The sequence below is a fragment of the Macrosteles quadrilineatus genome, unplaced genomic scaffold, assembly GCF_028750875.1.
Source record: "Macrosteles quadrilineatus isolate MER2022 unplaced genomic scaffold, UCM_ALF_1.0 Scaffold_9__3_contigs__length_116548681, whole genome shotgun sequence".
NCBI classification, from domain to species: Eukaryota; Metazoa; Arthropoda; class Insecta; order Hemiptera; family Cicadellidae; genus Macrosteles; species Macrosteles quadrilineatus.
This window is the reverse complement of record NW_026542602.1, coordinates 75914019-75934929: the sequence shown is the minus strand read 5'-3', so window position 1 is coordinate 75934929 and position 20911 is coordinate 75914019.

Sequence of the window (20911 nt, the reverse complement as noted above, 5' to 3'; positions counted from 1 at the left end):
GTTCACGGTTTTTATGTAAAACTCAGATACAATTGTTGCAAACGGTCAGCCCAAATGCACAATGTACTAATTCACCAATATATTTGCTGATGCCTACACCAGCATATACAATGCTTTATCTAGGATAATCGTCAGTTATTACTCCTAATCCTAAACGTAGCATTAATATGTTTTTGTTACTAATGCATGTCTTTTTGAGAGTTTTAGTTTCACATAATTACAGACAGGGCGAACTACTAAATAGGCCTAAGAAATAGTCAACATAAATTGTGTTTTATCATGAAGAATTGTTTGATTACAAAACATAGTTTGTAAATATCAACTAAAATTCCTGTTCACAATCATGTATGTCCTTATTCAAGTTTAATAGGTTGTTAATACGAATTCATCTTGCTTAGCAGTTTGTTGAAGCACCAGCTGCGATAATCACTCGATCTGATCGCTGGCTTTGAAATGCAGATATTTCCTTATTGCTCTTTAGCATATTTCTCGATTCACTGCGTATGTGATTAGGAGTGAAGGTCTTGAAGCATTGAACCATTCATGTGCTCTTATAAGGAATTTGGGTAAATAAGTAATATATTTAATAAGCATTTATAAAAGGCGGGGCTTAAAACTAAATGTAAACAAAATAATAAACCATAAATATACTAAATCTGTTGCTATTATCATTCAGGGACTTTTATAAAAGGATACGTGTTGAAATGTTTATTATGTCGGTAGTTATTTCAGTTCTCTTTGTATGTGTAGTCTATATTATCATGCAGTTTAGAATAGCAGCTTAAAAGTATATTGGGAAATGGTTAGACAAACATGGTAAACGTATGACTTGGATTGACAAATACAAAATGTCTTCGCAATACGTTTCAAAATCCTACCCTAGTACATTAAAACGTTAAAGAATGCCTTATAGCGTGGACAGGGATAATAGGAATTTCAATTTTTCCTATTATCAAGTTAAAGAGTTAGAACTTCCGTTACTTACGTTAAAGTGATTGAAGAATATGGGTGTTTTTCCTGCATCTTGTTGTCTTTATCATATTAGATAAGCTGTGAAGGAACTAAAATTTCATCCTCTGTGACATTGTGATGTATACACCTTTTTTAATTTGTTTTCGTCGTTCATCCATTATTCAATGGAATGTGCTGCTACCTAGTGTTTAGCCTCTCAAACTTTGGTGCGGGAGTGACGGGTTCAATCCCCGGCACATCCGGAAATGGTTGTTTAACATTTAGCAGTTGGTAAGGTAGTAAGTGAGTAAAAACTACACTTAAATCCAACCTTAAGCAATGTAAAATAAGGCAAATTTATCTATGCTTACATATAAATAAATTTGTATATTTTTAGGTTAAATGTTACAACTGGTATTAGAATGCAACGCAAGTAATAAGAGAAAGACATTGAACATTATTATAGAACAAGGTAATAAAAACAATGCAAGAATTATTGGACTAATGCCAGGAAGTTCATGCTACTAATGGACCCAGCATTTAGTCTTTAGCGTTATTACCTTATATATTTACTCGGAAATAATTTCCTCGGTGATTGAAATCTAAGTGATGATACATTACAGTTAGGAAGTTTTAATTTTGGAATATTAAAGTGCAAGTATATTAATAGTTTTATTTGTATAAAAAGGGGAAGATACTCGTACAAAACATTTTAATATTTTTGTTTTGTAAATGAACGTACAAATTCCAACGAAATCGGTTTCAAATGCAGCTAAATAGTTTTGGTTGAAACACCTACAAGCCACTTTCAATACAGTTTATTTTTATTTTTAAAAGTATTATAGCATCAACCTGTCGTATAAACGTCAAAATGTGTTGATGTTACTTTGATCATAAAACTGTGAGGTCGTTAAAACAATTTGTATTTGGTGGATGTAAAAATGAAAGAGCTGTTTATCTTGCCTTCAATCAGATGCATAACACTTAGTAAAACAGTTTCAATGTAAAATACCGCTTGTACTTTTTATTGTTAAACAATTAACTTTGTTACGAGTAACATTAAATGTCAATATCCGTAAGTAACGTATATTTTCATTACTAAGGTATCTAAGAATTTTTACAGATTTTTAATTCTTTCTAAACGTGAAAGAATATAGTGACGATTAAAAAATGGTAAGGCATGCCTTAACTACCTATAATATTTTTACCACACCTTAAGGTATAAATTTCACAGGTTTTCCAAATTAAATTTTAAAGTTATTTAACCAAACGGTTATTAATGACTTTCATTTATGCGCTGAAAACAGAGTTTGGGTGTTGTACGTTCACATAGAACTCGTCTAACAGTTTAGCTAATTTGCAACTCCATTGTAATCCTAAATTTTCCATTGAAAACCGATCAAAGAGTTTGAAGTGGGTCAGAGTGTATTCCATTACGTAGGGCGATTTTCCTACGTGTCATAACTTTTGGTCAGTACCTTTTGGTATACGTCCAAAGAAAATAGAATTTCCGTTATCTTACAAAGCTTTCTTATATACATTTTGTATTTTACGAATATTTTTGAAGGATGGGACTTTTTTAATAATCCTTATCCAACAGTATTTTTGTGCTTCCATTAATGTTAAGGTCGTAAATTGAGATCAATTAATTGTTCTTCCTTAAATTAACATACATATTGTAAATAAAAAACGTTTCAACACTTTGGTAGCCTATGTGAATCCTTATACAAATAAATTGAAAATATAATGGTATGTACCAGAAAGAAATAGTCCAGTTACTTTACTAGTTGATTTAGTAGAATAATAAAAAAAAATGCAACTTTGAAACGGATTTTTTATTTTCATAACGGACCTAAAATACATTAGAATACATCGAGGTACATCGAGTACACTAGTTTTACCAAAATCGTGAGACCTAAAAAGAACTTAGGCTTTTTTTTCAAATAATAGTTTTAAAAAATTTTGATAAAAAACTTTTATCGGAAAATAATATAGCCTACATGTAAAAGGGGAAAGCGCCAACTCTTATTGGTATATGTTGCATTTGTTCCTAAGCATCTCCCTTATTCTCCGTATCAGCTTTATTTTAAATCTTAAGAACATAATTAGATGTTAAACGTTCTAGACTAATTTGGAAATGCTTCATAACTTTGATGTAACCACTATTTTTGTATTAATCATTTATCAATAATGTTACTATTACCTATCACCCTGTTTTTAAACTCAAACCAATCGATGATGAAGCTCTACCAGTTTTAAATTATTGTATACGTATACATGTTTTGCAAGAAACAGTTTCTCTATTCTATATTTAAATTAAGAAAACATAACGCTAAATTTTATCCTACTGCCTATGTACATTACTATTTAGGATTTGTGATGCAAAATTATGTTACTGCGTGCTGCATACGATTAAGGTGTAGGCCTATGCAACATTAGACTCAAAATGTTGAGGGCAAAGTGAATTTTGTAATAAAACAATAACTTTTCCTCTAAATAACCTGTTTTTGATCAAACTAATTTAAACGTATAAATAATGAAAGACCAAACTATGCGTATTGTAGTATCTAATTGTACAATTCCATGGGTGAGGTTAAAACAATGTAATCACACAAAATAAGCTATCTTATAATCCAATAGCAATGCGTGGAATATAAACTGTTAAAGTGTTTTGGATATCATTCTTACCCATTACAAAACATAACATGTCTTGTTTCAAAATATCCTATTACTTTAGAATTCGAATTTGTTTAAATAACCTTTTATGACATTATAGCCTATTTAAGAATTGTATTACTTAAAAAATACTTTATATCTAGTCTATATCTACTTATTTGTATTAAAATATGCCCATAACAATACTAACCTTAAATAGTTAACCACCATTAACTTAAGACAATTTTGTACCACGTATTCAAATATAAGTACTCATGACATATACTTACAATGAATACGTTTAAACTATAATTTCCTGTATTTACGGTAAAAGCCTTTCTAATAATATATTGCAGAGTAAGGTAGATAACAGTTAACTAAAGTTGAACATTATTCATAGCAACTTTAGTTAAACTATTGTGTTAATCGACTTATGTATTATCACTTTGAGCGTGCACTGCATGTATATGGTTTGTACAAGCTACAGTTAGTGTTCAGTACTAATAGTGATAAATTATTTCAAAAATAAGTTTTTAAAAACTTCCTTAATCTCATATCTGTACACACGAGTAAAGTTTTTACATAGCATGATACTTTAGGCTATGTTTGGTTAGGCTAATCTATTTTACAATTACTATAAATACATTAAGCATAAACTAAAATATGTGAACAAATATTTTAATTATTATAAATGTTCGAATATAAGTTGCTGACAAATCTGTGTACCTCTTTTTTTCTTATTTACTGTACTTTCGTCTTTATGAAACGTTGTATCTCATTTGAGTCGTTTTAATAATTATTTTGCAAAATAATGTTTATTATGATTGCAAGATATATATATAAGCAAATTAAATATTTCTTTGCCTGCCGCTATTTTCTATTTTTACGTAGCACGGATTCTGCTGAAGAATAAACATTTTCACACCACCTTATTATTATAAAAAATTAGACTGTCTTATACACTTTGTTTTAAAACATAACAAGTAATGTACACAAAGCACTCTAAAATTAGTAGTAGGTTTGTATATCCAATCCATATGTACTTCTGCTCATTTTCCGATATTTTCAGCCCCCAGCGGACTCCACTGCAAACACGTATTCCCACTTCCAGCTCTTTAAACTCTTCGATTTTATATTTGTTTTCATATTTCACAAAAAAATATTCTTTTCCCATCTCTATACGAATGCTTAAACAGCATGCACCGTTGTGAATGTACTGACTATGCCAAATTACTTTACAAATTCCTTTTATGAATACAACATTCACAAGCAAACTTAATATACAAATTATTTATTCTAGAGAAAATATCCTAATATATTATATATACGAATAACTACATATTACAAAGTAAATTTACACATTCAACATAGTCTGTTTCTAATGGAAATATAATACTAATCGTACTATATTTTTAAGAAGAACCCACAATTTTTATTTATAGTTGAATAATTCTTTTTTTCAAGAGCATCATAAATCTTTAATATTGTTCAAAGTTTATTAACTTTTTTGGGTATCTCTGTAAATTAGTCTTGTGAAGTTACATTTCTATCCAATTTTTAATAGTATCCAATTCCAATAGACAATCTTATATATTCGTAAAAAATTACCAATTACAGTTACTGTATAGATATTTTCTATTTATTGGGTTTACCTTAATAAAATTAACCCTACAATTAAAGTATCTGTCTATATCTTTTGTATTTTAATTCGATTAAATTGCATTGGTTTTACAATCATGTTGTAATCGTTTGTATTTTTTACAGCACTTTGTTAATTTTGTCTAAAATTCTAATCTTCTAAGGAGACTTTTTCATAATTATTATTTTTGTAATTAATTGTGAATGTGTCATCAGAAACGTTTCAAATTAAGAACTACGACGTTGCTTCAATAAATAATTAATCTCGGAATCAAATAGATTTTTAGCAGTTAGTGGTTAGGAGAGTTAAAATTTGATCGTTCATGAATGTAGTTCAATAAATGGATTAAGGAACAACTGTACCTTATACTTTACTTTGCTATGATATTCAGGGCTGAAAAATATTTGAATATCAACTTCTCTTTGCGTTCTTATGCATTAGTAGGGTTGTGACTATCAAATGTTTTTAAATGACCAAACTGCATTAATTTTATAAATATTCCTTGGTTTTTTACTTCTCTGGTAATTAGATACAAAGTTAGCTTTTTGCACTCATATATTTTAAAGAAACCCATTTCATTTCCTATCTTTTGGCAGAAAGCCTAGTTACTCAATAAACCTACTTGAATTTAAATATCGAATTGATGAGACACTAAAAAAAGAAATATTGGAGATTCAATTAGGAAAACGGGCATTAGCTTAGTATGAAAACTTTCTGATTCTGATTCGTGGGTATATTGTTACCTGCCAAGAGCCATACTCTGAGTTTGCCCGTAATACATTTCGTATGAACATTGTTTTTACATTTAATTTTTAATTTGTTATAAAAGAGGAAACATTTTAGATCCATATTTAAAAAGATTAATTAAATGTTTTTGTTAGTGTCTAATTTAATGAGCTTAAAGCTATATGAGTTTAATATACAGGATGACTGTAAAGTATTTAGGTTATTATACATTTCAACATATAATCGAAACAAACCCAATCATCATAATTTAAATATTTTCAAGTAAAGGTTGAATATTTTTTGTTGAATTTTTCGGTTTATATTTCACAGGTGGCTTTACTAAGTGTTAAAAAGGAAGGTACACACTGTTCACTTGGATGATACGTGAAATCGGTTTAAGAGCGAGAGTGAGATTTTTAACAGATACAGATCATACCGTCCTTATCAGAACACTTCTCTCCTGGGACTCGTATATACATGGGCAGAACTCCCACGTGGTCATCAGACTAGCTGTTAATTATTGTACCTGAACATAACTATGATCATATACTCTTTACTATACATCAAACAGCTATATGACATTTTAATAATGCTAGAACGAATATGTTGTACTTTACAATGTAAAAACTATTAAGGGGTTTTCATTTTGTTTTTTATTAGTACTAACCTAATACTGACAAATATGATGAAATTAGTTAATTGCTTAGTAATTTATTTAATGCCAAGCCTAAAAGATGAAATTTGATTGATATAGGCCTAGTGTGTAGCTTTGGGTGTATACTGTATAGTGTATATACCCTATAAGATAGCTAGGCAATACTGTTATGAGTTTAGTTATTGTTATTCTGAAATGTTTTAATTAATGTTATTCTGGACGATTTTAATTGGACGAACCACAAAATACATCCGTAAAAGTAGAAATATATTTTCAGGCTAGGGCATCGAGCAGTCAGCAAATTGCCTTTTGATTTTGCAATTCTCTGAGTTCCACCATAAACTCGAAGTGGCTCTTCAAACTTTTCCAATTGAATACAATATACGAAATATAACTCTTCAGAATACTGTTTAATAATAGGTAACAACAACAACTACTACTACTTCTACTAGGTACTAGGTCCTGTTCGTTTACCAGGTAACAAATAAGTACGAATAATGCTCAACTACATTAAGGAAAACTTTGTTTAATAATACAAAAGACCATGGCAAAACTATACGGGTTTGGATTTTAGTATAAACAACCTACTTTGTCATGCCTTGGCTTTTGGAAAACCTTTGCGTTAGTTAAAATACATAATTTGACATAACATAGTGTGGAAAACTTTACCAAGCATTGTGTAGTAATGTAGAATCAAATACACGAGTACCATTTGAGTTTTGCTTAAGATGTTATAAATAATTTACAAATAAATTATCGTTCCATCGTTGTAATACCATATTTAACTTTCGGCATACACTTGCCAATGTAAAATCTTTTGTTATGTTTTTTTCGTTCAAGGAATACTTAGTTCTTTATCCTATAATAATCTAAGAGTTTATTTTATTCAAGTAAATAGGTTTTTGCAAAACGTTTTTGATGAACTTGTGGAGCTTATTAAGTTTTAAATCATCTTCCTTGTTATGGCTGGCTTTTTATTGGCTGATCAATTATTAAAACAAGAAAAAACTTCAAGCTAACCTAATTTTTATTGCCATTCAGGTTAAAAAGGTTTTCAAATGGGTAATGTAACTGTTAAAGATTTTCTGATTCAAAATTATTTCTGAATCTGTTACAATAGATGAGATACAGTCCGAAAACTACTAACAGATCTCAACTGCCTGGAACTAATATTCCGTATGGTTGTTATTTAATTCATGCCCATTATATTTTTGTTTACCATGATTGACAAATATATTTAAATATAATTAACAACATGATGTATGAATAATGGATACAAATTACGTTACAGAATAGTTGAATAGCCCAAATTCGGTTAATAATAATGCCATTTGAAATTGAATATTTGAATATACAATATTCAAATGAATACGAATTCACGATATTATACATTACTTGTATTAATCGAATCACATTTATGAAACATATATAGGCAACAATAACTTGTGAAATGTACAAATAGTGTTGTATTCACAGCTCTGTGATGAATTATAATTGTTTTTTTTTTTTGCCTAGACTAATCTAGTGATGGTCAATTAAATTTAAATAAAAAAAAATTGATAAACAAAGGTTTAACTTTTTTTCTGGTACCGGTAGCCGTATTTATAAATATCGAGGGTCGGGCAGATGAACTTTGGGAATTCGGTTTATGATGGAACGTGATTCCATCAGGCCTGTCGTATGTCGTCGGTCAGAGATAACCAATAATGTAACGTTGTAACTTTTATCCGCTGGGAATAAAGTTAACTGCATTTTGAAACTGTAGCGCCTGCATGAATTAGGTCTTTTATCTGAAGTATCAATTAGTATTTTGTAGAAGTAATATAGGTTTTTTTTATAAAAGAAGTTAAAAATCCTCAATAAATCCTCAATAAATATCCTCATTGAAATATTTGGAGACTTTATTGAATAAGAAAATTTCTATGCAATGGTATTGTTTTATTAAACTCAATTTAATCTAAAATCAGATTACACTAAGCATAGACGATTATTTTTTCCAATAAATAAAAATTCCCCGCTGATATAAAACCCCTGACTTATTTTAAAAAAAAGGTTATACAAAGGTAATCTTTACTTACCTACAAATTAATTATAAAGTACAATTTTATAAAGTTTCTAATTTTAAACTACTAAGACGATGAATTTGTTCTAGTGAACTCCCTGATAGCATTAGTTAATTATCAAATATAGTCCAAAACCCATATATATCCTAAACAAGAGCTGTTTTTTTTTCTTGGGATGCCTATAAGATTCTAAGAATTCCAATCGACCCCATAAAATATGTATATCATTATGTTACGCACATACACTAGTTAAAGTGTAACCATAATTTAAGATTTTAGATTTTAGAAAACTTGATACAAACAATCCTCGTTATCAAATCTTATATATTTAGCTTTAAAACTGTACAAACACATTTAGTAAAAAAACAATATTTTATTTAAAAAAAAAAAATATATGAGAAAAAAACATTAACGAATAAATTGCAGAGTCTATATAGAATTAGTTTTGGAAATAATTTACTCTTTTTGGCAGCAATTACGTCTGAATTTATTGGTCTATAACTCAATTACCAAAACTAACTGTATGCTGAACAATGAATTATAATTATAAACATAAGATAGTTAGGTCTTACAAGTGTTGCTTGGTATTAAGGTTTGGTTATGAAGTTAGACTCTCCAACAGTGGATTCGAAAATTATGTTACAAAAAAAAAAAAAACAATACACTTTGAACAGCCATATAAAGGAAGCTTTTCTTCGTATTTCTGAATTAAATATTCAACACAAATCGTATGTAGCGACAGGAATTTAATAGCGTTGGTTTACGGAATTTAATCAGTCACATCACTAGAGATCGTTGCATAGATCAACTGCCTTTTTATACACATTCTTTTCATTAAAGGACGGGGTTTTTTCACAATTAAACAAACATTTCATGAATTTATCAACAAAGATACTTTTTTGTAGCCAATATATTATTCGTGTTAAAATTTATAAAACTGTTTATGTAATATTCTAGATATGTAAAGAATTTCACTATGTTGTAACTATATTGGGTAACTAATTTTAAAATTGGAACGTCCAAAATTTAAATTATAATGTTTGATATGTGTCTTAACTAAGTTTGCAATATTTAGGAGATAACATATTTTTTAAGTTGTACAGCATTTCATTTTTCAAATTAGAACGTCCTGTCCTTGCTATTTCAACAGTCAAAGACAAAAATATCATTTGGCTACACGATATTTGAAAAGAAAACTATATTAACCCTAATTTTATTTCAGGTGGTCACTGAAACATAGACAACCCTTATTTACTGGATACCAATAATCATAATGATTTAAGAATTAGTTCATTTATGTTAATACAAATCGCAATTATGGTGTAAACTAAAAAAAAAGTATTAAGCTTAAACATTATTGTATTCTGAATTACATAAATTTTAACCTTTAGACCCAATATTAATAATAATATAATAATACACTTAATAAAAATGTTATATTTTTATCCGTACAATCATCATCCAGCTTATAAAGATCGCCAATTTATGTGTTTAATGAGTGGAAAGAGAATCAGAGTTTTCATCGGGTAAAACAAACCTTTGAAAGTATAAGCTGACAATACTTATGGGAAGAGATAAGTTTGGTTCCTTATCTCTCTTGCTATTCACTTGATCTGCTTATTTTCAAACCCTAGAATAAATAAAGGTTTAGCCTTTCTTCCCTTAAATATTTTAATAGGTTTAAGCCCAACATCGCGTAATTTTTGTTGAAAACTGTGATCGATAAATACTCCAACTTAAATATGTTTCTTTAATTAATAAAAATGTTAATCTTTGCACTACGACGTCCGAATTATCGGACGTTGTAATTTCGGCCAAAAACTCCGTGGTCCGAAATATCGCACGTCAGCAAAATCTCCCGAAAAATCCGACGTCCGAAATATCGGTCATCAGTAAAATCGATCGTACTGGCTATATAAATAGTCCAAACGCGCTAATATTATGACATATTTGTTAGAAAGAGTTGTGAAATATTACTCTATGCTTTTTTCTCCTTTCGTAGCTGTAATTTTGTGCTTGTCATCTTTTGTTTTTGTGGTCTATGGCGCCGGCCGGCTGACGCAATCCAGCTGTCTGCAGTAACTGGGAGGTCGGTGTTTGTTTGCTGTTTGCATTGTTATTGTTTATGTTTACTGCTAATGTTTCTGTTTACAGTTTGTTTAGAGTAAAATTTTAACCTGTTTATTTATTTAGTTTACAATGGAAGATTCAGACAGTCCTGATGAAGATATTTATATCAGTAAAAGACGTAGACGACAATCACCAGTTAGCGAAAATACACTATTCAGAAACGTAGTGGAATCTGGTGTTGGTGTTTATGATGACTTGAGTGACAGTTTTGTGGAAAACATATCAGATTCTGAAACTTCTGATAGTGAAAACGAAAGTGATGTTTTGTCAGGTTTTGATGATGATACTGATGAAGACCCTAACTATGTTTTATCAAAAGAAGAAAGTTCAGATGAAGATGCTCAACCTACAAAATCTCGTGATAGAAATATGCCTCTTGGTAGGCCTAGTGACATAGCTGAAAGTAGGCCTGTTGAGTTTGTAATTTTGAATTCAGGTAGGCCTAGTCCTAACCTAGCTTCAAATGGTAGGCCTAATCCCTCAACTAATCAATTGCATGATACCCAATTGCATGATACCAATAATGTAGATTTAATCCAAAATGTCCTTGAAGAAAATGTAGGCCTAAATGAGCCCCTTTTGAACAATGAAGTAAATGTAAATGCACCCCTTTTGAACAACGAAGTAAATGTAAATGCACCCCTTTTGAACTTGAATACAGTACATGCTACTATTGAAGATGTAATAAGAAATTCCGAACGTTGTGTAACCCCTAACCCTGACCCTGATATTCCACCAGATATGGACTCTAGTGAAGAAGAATGGAAACCTGTCCATGAAAGTGATGACCCTGGATTTGACCATGACATTTTATTTTTCGAACAACCTGGTCCAAAGCACTGTCCTCCTCGTGATTCTGAACCGATTGATTATTTTTATTTATTTTTCACGGTTACAATCCTAACAAAATTTGTAAGAGAAACTAACAGGTATGCTAATCAGTACATCGAATCACATCTACATAATTTGACCCCTAATTCTAGAGCCCATAAATGGAGACTGGTAACACTAGCTGAAATGAAGGCATTTATTGCAGTAATTTTAAATATGGGCCTAAATAGGAAACCGACAATTCAGAGCTTCTGGGCAACATCTGACTCCCAATATACTCCCTGGTACGGAAAGATGTTTAGTCGATCTCGTTTTGAAAGTACTATTAAATTTTTTCATATGGTAGACAATTCAAATTTGCCTAAAATTGGGGAGCCTGGATATGACCCGTGTGCAAAACTTTCGCCCCTGCTAGAAGCCGTCAACAGACTGTTTAGGCTGTACTACACACCACACCGTGAGTTGTCGGTTGATGGAAGTTTGATCGGAACTAAATCAAGATCTCAGTTATTGCAATACCTCCCAAACAAACACCATCACAAATGGGGTGTAAAGTTATGGATGCTAACTTGCGCCAAAAATAAATCAAAAGGTTTGCTAAATTATATAAATGAAAAACAACTTTGTATGATAGGCCTTCATTATATTTGATGAAAACTGATTTTGTATAACATTTTATTTAGTTGTTTTCTTAACTGAGAAAGACCTACTTAAATTATATCGTCAGCAAATTGAACTAGCCTTCAATTATATTAAAAGCATCTAAATTAACTTTAACTACTGATACGTTTGGGAAATAGGTGATAATAGTAATAGATGGATAATCCCGACCGCGGGATTTTTTGGCGAACACCTTACTTAATGAGTCATAAGCGATACGTTTACTAACATTACCTAATAAAATCGGGAATAACTTACTTCTCTATCTTCCATTATTTGAGGTCAGAAAGTTTTCAGAGCATCGAAAAGCTATAATTGTTAAAAGCCTTGAAATATATTTATTGTATTTTCCCAAATTCTGGCCAGGGCCAGATGAATATTTTTGTTTTAGATCTTAATGCATTTAACTGTCTAAGTTTTTCAAAGGATGCCAGGCACGAGCCTGGCATTGCTTCTCACATTACTTCACAGTAGACCCAGTGGTTGCGGAATTATCACTTAAATCAAATCCATAGTTGATTTAGCAGGATTTGAACCCGAAACCTCAGAGACAGAAGTCCTGTGTTTAACCACTTCAGGATTAGAATGGTGAACTTAAATTTCTATTAAAACAAATTGAAAAAAAGTAACTAACCAACTAATAGTTCAAACTCTTTTACATGAATTGATTGGTACAAGGATTTTAGGTCTAACTCAGATGCAATTGATGCAAATGGTCAGCCCAAATGCAAAATAAACTTCTTCACTCTTATGATGATGTTTTCATAAATGTATATACAATGCTTTTATCCAGGATAATCGTCAGTTATGACTCCTAATCCTACACATACCATTAATATGTTTTTGTAATAATGCATGTCTTTGTGTGAGTTTTAGGTTAAAATTATTACAGACGGGGTGAACTACTAAATAGCCAGAGTCATCGTCAACATAAATTGTTTTTTATCATAAAGAAGTGTTTGATTACAAAACATAGTTTGTAAATAACAACTAAAATAACTGTTCACAATCACGTCATATAAGCCCTTATTCAAGTTTAATATGTGGTTAATACAAATTCATCTTGCTTAGCAGCTTGTTGAAGCACCAGCTGCGATTATCACTCGATCAAACATGATTGCTGGCTTTGAAATGCAGATTTTTCCTCATTGCTCGTTAGCATATTTCTCGACTCACTGCTTATGTGATTAGAAGTGAAAGTCATGAAGCATTTAACCATTCATGTGCTCACATAATGTAAGTCATATGAGGGATTTGTGTAAATACTTAGCATTTTTAAAAGGCGGGGCTTAAAAGCTACATATCAACAAGATAATAAACCATAAATATACTAAATCTGTTGCTATTATCATTCTGGGACTTTTATAAAAGGATACGAGTTGAAATTTTTACTATGTCAGTCATTATTTCAGTTATCTTTGTAAGGTGTTTTGTTTCATTAAGAGTCACTAGTGTAGTCTATACTATCACGAAGTTTAGAATATACGCTTAAAGTATATTGGGGAATTCTTATATAAATATGGTAAACGTATGATACAGAGAGACTGTTCGGATATGTTAGTACACTTAAAGTAATAAAATAATCGTTAACCATTTTATGTAAAATCTTATTTAGGGTACAAATAGTATACTTGTTTACAATTTATATTGTAAAAATAAATTGTAAACAGTACACCAATCGATAAATTAAGATATTAAACTGTAGTAAACCAGCAACGATTTTGTAGGGAGGTGCTGACAATAATGATTTTTTCCCTAAGACGCTAGGGCACGAGCACCAAAAACAGAATTGTTTTTTACATTACTTCAGGCTAGACCTAGGGGTTGCGAATTATTAGATAAAATCCATAGGTGATTTATTGGGATTCGAACCCAGGACCTCAGGGACTGAAGCCCCGTGCTCTAACCACTGCCGCTGTCAATTATAGTAAGATCAATTTAAGTAACGAAACAATTGTTAACCAAAGGAAATGCCACTGGCTAGTTGTGGTTAGTGGCGTGCAGCTGCATGTCAGTGATGCCGTTTAAACTCTAAATTTGCATATCATTTACTTTACTCAGGACATGAGTAGACATCATATAACTTAAAGAAGAATAATAAACTATCAAAAGGCTCCTGGTCCAAGACTAGGAATGGTAAATTAGGAAGCGAGTGATCATGCATGATCAAGGAAGTTGTGGCGCGGTAGGATTGTCTTCGCAATACATTCAAAATACTTGTATAGTGCATTTAAACGTTTAAGAATATATAGCGTGGACAGAGCTATAGGAATTTACATTTTCCCTATTATCAAGTTAAAGTGTTAGAACTTCCGTAACCTCCTTTAGAGTGATGAATATGGGTGTTTTTCCTGCATTTTATTGTCTTTATCATATAAGATTAGCTGTGAGGTACCAAAAAAATTCATCCTCTGTGACATTGTGATGTATACACTTTTTTAAAGTTGTTTTGACGTTCATCTATATTATCTAATAGGATGTGCTGCTACCTAGTGGTTAGCGTCTCGAACATCGGTGCTGGAGTAACGGGTTCAATCCTAGGCAAATCCGACAATAGTTAATTAACATTTGGCAGTTAATAGGGTGGTAAGTGAATTAAAACTATACATAACGATCAATCCAATCGTAGGCAAAGTAAAATAAGGCAAATCTATCTATGTGTACATATAAATAAATTTATATAAGGTTAAATGTTAAAACTGATATTAGAATGCAACGTAAGTAATAAGGGCAAGAAATCGAACATTAACATGGAACAAAGGTAATAAAAACAATGCAAGAATTATTGGACTAATGCCAGGAAGTTGATGCTACTAATGGACCCAACATTTAGTCTTTAGCGTTATTACCTTTTATATTTACTCGGAAACAAATTCCCCGGTGATTGAAAATCTTAGTGTTAATAATTACAGTCGGGAAGTTTTAATTTTGGAATATTAAAGTGCAAGTATATTAATAGTTTTATTTGTATAAAAAAGGGGAAGATACTAGTACAAAACATTTTAATATTTTTGTTTTGTAAATGAACATACACATTCCAACGAAACGGTTTCAAATGCAGCTAAATAATTTTGGTTGAAACACCTACAAGCCACTTTTAATACAGTTTATTTGTATTTTTAAAGCATTATAGCATCAACCTGTCGTATAAACGTCAAAATGTGTTGCTGTTACTTTGATCATCAAACTGTGAGGTCGTTAAAACAATTTGTATTTGGTGGATGTAAACATGAAAGAGCTTTTTATCTTGCACATCAATCAAATGCATAACACTTAGTAAAACAGTTTCAATGTAACATACCACTCGTACTCTTTATTTTTAAACAATTAACTGTGTTACGACTGACATTAAATGTCAATATAGTTATATAGTATCTGCAAGTAACCTATATATTCATAAACAAGGTATCTAAGCATTTAAACAGGTTTTTAATTCTTTCTAAACGTAAAAGAATATAGTGACGAATAAAAAATGGTAAGGCATGCCTTAACTACCTATTATATTTTTATCACGCCTTAAGGTATAAATTTCTCTAGTTCCTCAAATAAAATTTAAAAGTTATTTAACCAAACGGTTATTAATGACTTTCATTTATGCGCTGAAAACTGAGTTTTGTGTTGTACGTTCACATAGAACTCGTCTAACAGTTTGACTAATTTGCAACTCCATTGTAATCCTAAAATTTGCTAAACTTTCCATTGAAATCCAATCAAAGAGTTTGAATTGGGTCAGAGTGTATTCCATTACGTAGGAGCATTTACCTACGTGTCATAACTTTTGGTCAGTACCTTCTATACGTCCAAGGAAAATACAATTTCCGTTACCTTACAAGGCATTCTAATATACATTTTGTATTTTACGAGCATTTTTGAAGGATGGGATGTTTTTAATAATCCTTATCCAACAATATTTTTTGGCTTCCATTATTGTTAAGGACGTAAATTAAGAACAATTAATTGTTCTTCCTTAAATTAACATACATAGTGGAAATAAAACACGTTTCAGCACTTTGGTAGCCTATATTGATCCTTATACAAATAAATAGAATATATTTCGCGTTAAGGCATGAACCATGGACAAAAATTAGTCCAGTTACTTTACTAGTTGATTTAGTAGAATAGTTTAAAGTATCCAACTTTAAAACAGATATTTTATTTTCATAACGGACCTAAAATACATTAGAATACATCGAGGTACATCGAATACACTAGTTTTAGCAAAATCGTGATACCTAAAAAGAACTTAGGCTTTTTTTACAAATTATAGTTTTAAAACTTTGATAAAAAAACTTTTATCGGAAAATAATATATGCTGCATGTGAAAGGGGAAAGCATCAACTCTTGTTGGTATATGTTACATTTGTTCCTAAGCATCTTCCTTATTCTCCGAATCAGCTTTATTTTAAATTTAGGAACATAATTAGATGTTAATGTTCTAGACTAATTTGGAAATGCTTCATAACTTTAATGTTACCACTATTTTTGTATTTATCCTTCATCAATACTGTTACTATTGCCTATCGTCCTGTTTTCAATTTCAAACCAATCTATGAGGAAGGTCTACCAGTTTTAGATTAGTGTAGACATATACACGTGTAGCAAGAAACAGTTTCTCTATTCTACACTTAAATTAAGATAACATTAGTTTTCCTAAATTTTATCCCACCGCTTATTGCTATTTATGATTTGTGATGCAAAATAATGTTACTGCGTGCTGCTGACGATTAGGTTGTAGGCCTATGCAATATTAGACTCAAAATGATGAGGGCAAAGTGAATTTTGTAATAAAACAATAACTTTTCCTCTAAATAACCTATTTTTTCCACTAATTTAAACGTATAAATAATAAAAGACCAAACTATACGTATTGTAGTATCTAATTGTATAATTCCATAGGTGAGGATAACATAACCTAATCACACAAAATAAGAACGAGTTATCGTGCACTCCAATAGCAATGCGTAGAATATAAACTGTTAAAGTGTTTTGGATATCGTTCTTACACGCAACCCATTCCAAAACATAACATGTCTTGTTTAAAAATATCTTATTAAATTAGTATTTAACTTTGTTAGAAAATTACCTTTTCTTATTTATTAAAATTCTTTGTGTAGCCCTTGACCTGTTGATTAGACTAATATTTAAGTTACACACCTTTACGTCAACAGTTCAATAGATGTATGGTCAAACCCAATACATGTTTCGCCTATACATAGGCATTGGCAAGTGGTCCTTCAAGAACTCTTCAAGTAGTAACCTTTTCTGACTTTATAGCCTAATTAAGAAATATATTAATTACAAATTACTTAATTTCTTGTTTATGTCTACTTATTCGGGTTTAAAACACCCTCATAATAATATCAATATAACTTTAAATACATATCCATCAATAACTATTTAAAGACAATTTTGAACAACGTTTCGAAATATGAGTACTCATAACATATACTTACAATGCACTGGTTTAAACTAAAATTACCTGTATTTACGGTAAAAGCCTTTCTAATAATATATTGCAGAGTAAGGTAGATAACAGTTAACTAAAGTTGAACATTATTCATAGCAACCAGAGTTAAACTATTGTGTTAATCGACTTAGGAATTTATCATTCTGAGCGTGCACTGCATGTATATGGTTCGTACATGCTACAGTTAGTGTTCAGTACTAATATAGATAAATTATTTCAAAAATGAGTTTTGAAAACGTCCTCAATCTCTATTATGTACATACAAATACAGTTTTTACATAGCATGATTTTTTAGGTGTTGTTTAGTTAGGCTAATCTATTTTATAAAAACTAAAAATACATTAAGCAAAAACAAAAATATGTGAATTAAATTTAATTATTATAAATGATCGAATATAAGTTGCTACCAAATCTGAGTACCTTCTTATTTACTGCACTTTCGTCTTTATGAAACTTTGTATCTTGTTTGAGTCGTTATAATTATTATTTTGTAAAATACTGTTTATTAAAATGAAATATTCCTGTGCCTGCCGCTATCTTCTATTTTTACGTAACACGGGTTCTGCTGAAGAATAAACATTTTCACACAACCTTATTATTAAAAAAAATTAGACTGTCTTATACACTTAGTTTAAAAAAATAACAAGTCAAGTAATGTACACAAAGCACTCTAAAAGCAGTAGTGAGTTTGTATATCCAATCCATATGTACTTCTGCTCATTTTCCGATATTTTCAGCCCCCAGCGGACTCCACTGCAGACACGTATTCCCACTTCCAGCTCTTCGATTTTATATTTGTTTTCATATTTCACAAAAGAATATTCTTGTTCCATCTCTATATGAATGCTTAAACAGCATGCACCGTTGTGAATGTACTGACTATGCCAAATTACTTTACAAATTCCTTTTATGAATACAACATTCACAAGTGAACTTAATGTACAAATTATTATTATTATTATTCGTTCTAGAGAAAACATCCTAATTTATTGCACTAACTGCTCAAACATATGTCATTATGAGATTAATTATTTATTAAAGAAACGCCTTAGCTGTTCATTCGAAATATTTCAAATGACACATTTACATTTACTAAAATAAGAATAAGAAAAAGACTTAAAAATTACAATTACAATTATAAACTAAATCGAGAAACTGCTGTAAAAAATACAAACCGTAACAATATTAATTTTAAAAACCAATGTAACTTTATGGAATTCAAGCACGAAAAATATACACGTATACTGTAATCATAGGTTTTAAAATTTATTCTCTTTTTTGTTAAGGTACGCTCAATAAATTGAACAAAACAGTTATTGGTAAATTTTTACGAATGTATATAATCTTCTTTTGGAATTTGATACTATTTAAACTTGGATAGAAATGTAACTACACAAGACGAATTTAAAAGAATACCCAGAATCGTCAATAAACTCTGACAATATTAAAGGTTTATGATGCTCCTGAAAAAAGAATTATTAAATTTAAAAGGAATTGTTTGATTCTTATAAAAAAATATTGTACTTATAGCATTATATTTCCATTGAAAACAGAATGTGTTGAATGTGTAAAGTTATTATGTAATATGTGGTTATTCGTATAATATGTAATAAATTAGGATATTTTCTCTAGAACGAATAATTTGTACATTAGGTTCACTTGTGAATGTTGTATTATAAAAGGCATTTGCAATGTAATTGGTCATAGTCAGTACATTAACAACGGTGCATGGTGTTTAAGCATTCATATAGAGATGGAAAAAGAATATTTTTTGTGAAATATGAAAACAAATATAAAATCGAAGAGTTTAAAGAGCTGGAAGTGGGAATACGTGTCTGCAGTGAAGTCCGCTGGGGGCTGAAAATATCGGAAAATGAGCAGAAGTACATATGGATTGGATATACAAACCTACTACTGATTTTAGAGTGCTTTGTGTACATTACTTGTTATGTTTTAAAACTAAGTGTATAAGACAGTCTAATTTTTAAATTCTAATTTTAGTAAGGAGAATTTAAGTTTAGACCTTTAGAATGATGAACGGATTAAATCAAAATTTCACCCTATATCTTTCTTTTCTATGAGATCCAGTGCTGAAAAAAAGCTTTGAAAATCAACTACTCTTCGTCTCCGTATTTAATAGAAGGTTGGGGACAAATTATGCTTTTTAATGACCAAACAGCGTAAAAATAGCATTTTTATTTATTTACTTTACTGATAATTTTTTTTGCACTTAATGTTTTATCGCCTCGGCAATTTGCCTCTTCATGCCTCGGGTTTTTCCAGTTTTGATTCTCGAAAAATAAAATTTATCTTTCATATTTATATTTATCTTAACACCGTTTCGTAAAAAGGGGAAACATGAAATTAAATATGTTGAAGTGTTGACGTACACCTAATACTTATGCAGAAATCTTCGAATCTGCTAATCTGAAACTGTGATATTGGTCGTATGGAGAATAATCGTTTTCTTGTTAGGTTTGTATGATTATGTTTGGATATGTTTTGATTAAATTTGTCAATCTTATACATTTCATACCGAGCAATATTTTAACGAAACACACTTCATTTCGTTCCTTTTGGCAGAAAACCTAACTACTCATTAAACCTTCTTGAATTTAAATGTTGAATTGATGAGACACTTAAAAAAAATATTGATAAAATAAAATAAAGATTCAATTAGGAAAATGGACATTAGCTTAGTGTGAAAGCCGGTAATATATTTCGTGTGAACTTTGTTTTTAAATATAATGTTCAATTTGTTATATAAAGGGGCAAAATTTCAGATCCATATATAAAAAGGTTAATTTAACATTATTGTTAATATATATTTAAAGTTTAATATGTAATTTATCATATATTCGAAACAAACCCAATCATCATACTTTAAATATTTTCAAGTAAACGTTGAATATTTTTTGTTAAATTGTTCGGTTTTATATTTCACGGCTTTACTAAGTGTTAAAAAGGAATGTATAACCTGTTCACTTGGACGATACGTGCAATCGTGGTTTAGTGTGAGAGAGAGATTTTCAACAGATACAGATCATACCGTCCATATCAGAACACTTCTCCCCTGAGACTCGTATATACATGGGTTGAACTCCCTCGTGGTTATAAGAAGTAGCTGTTAATTA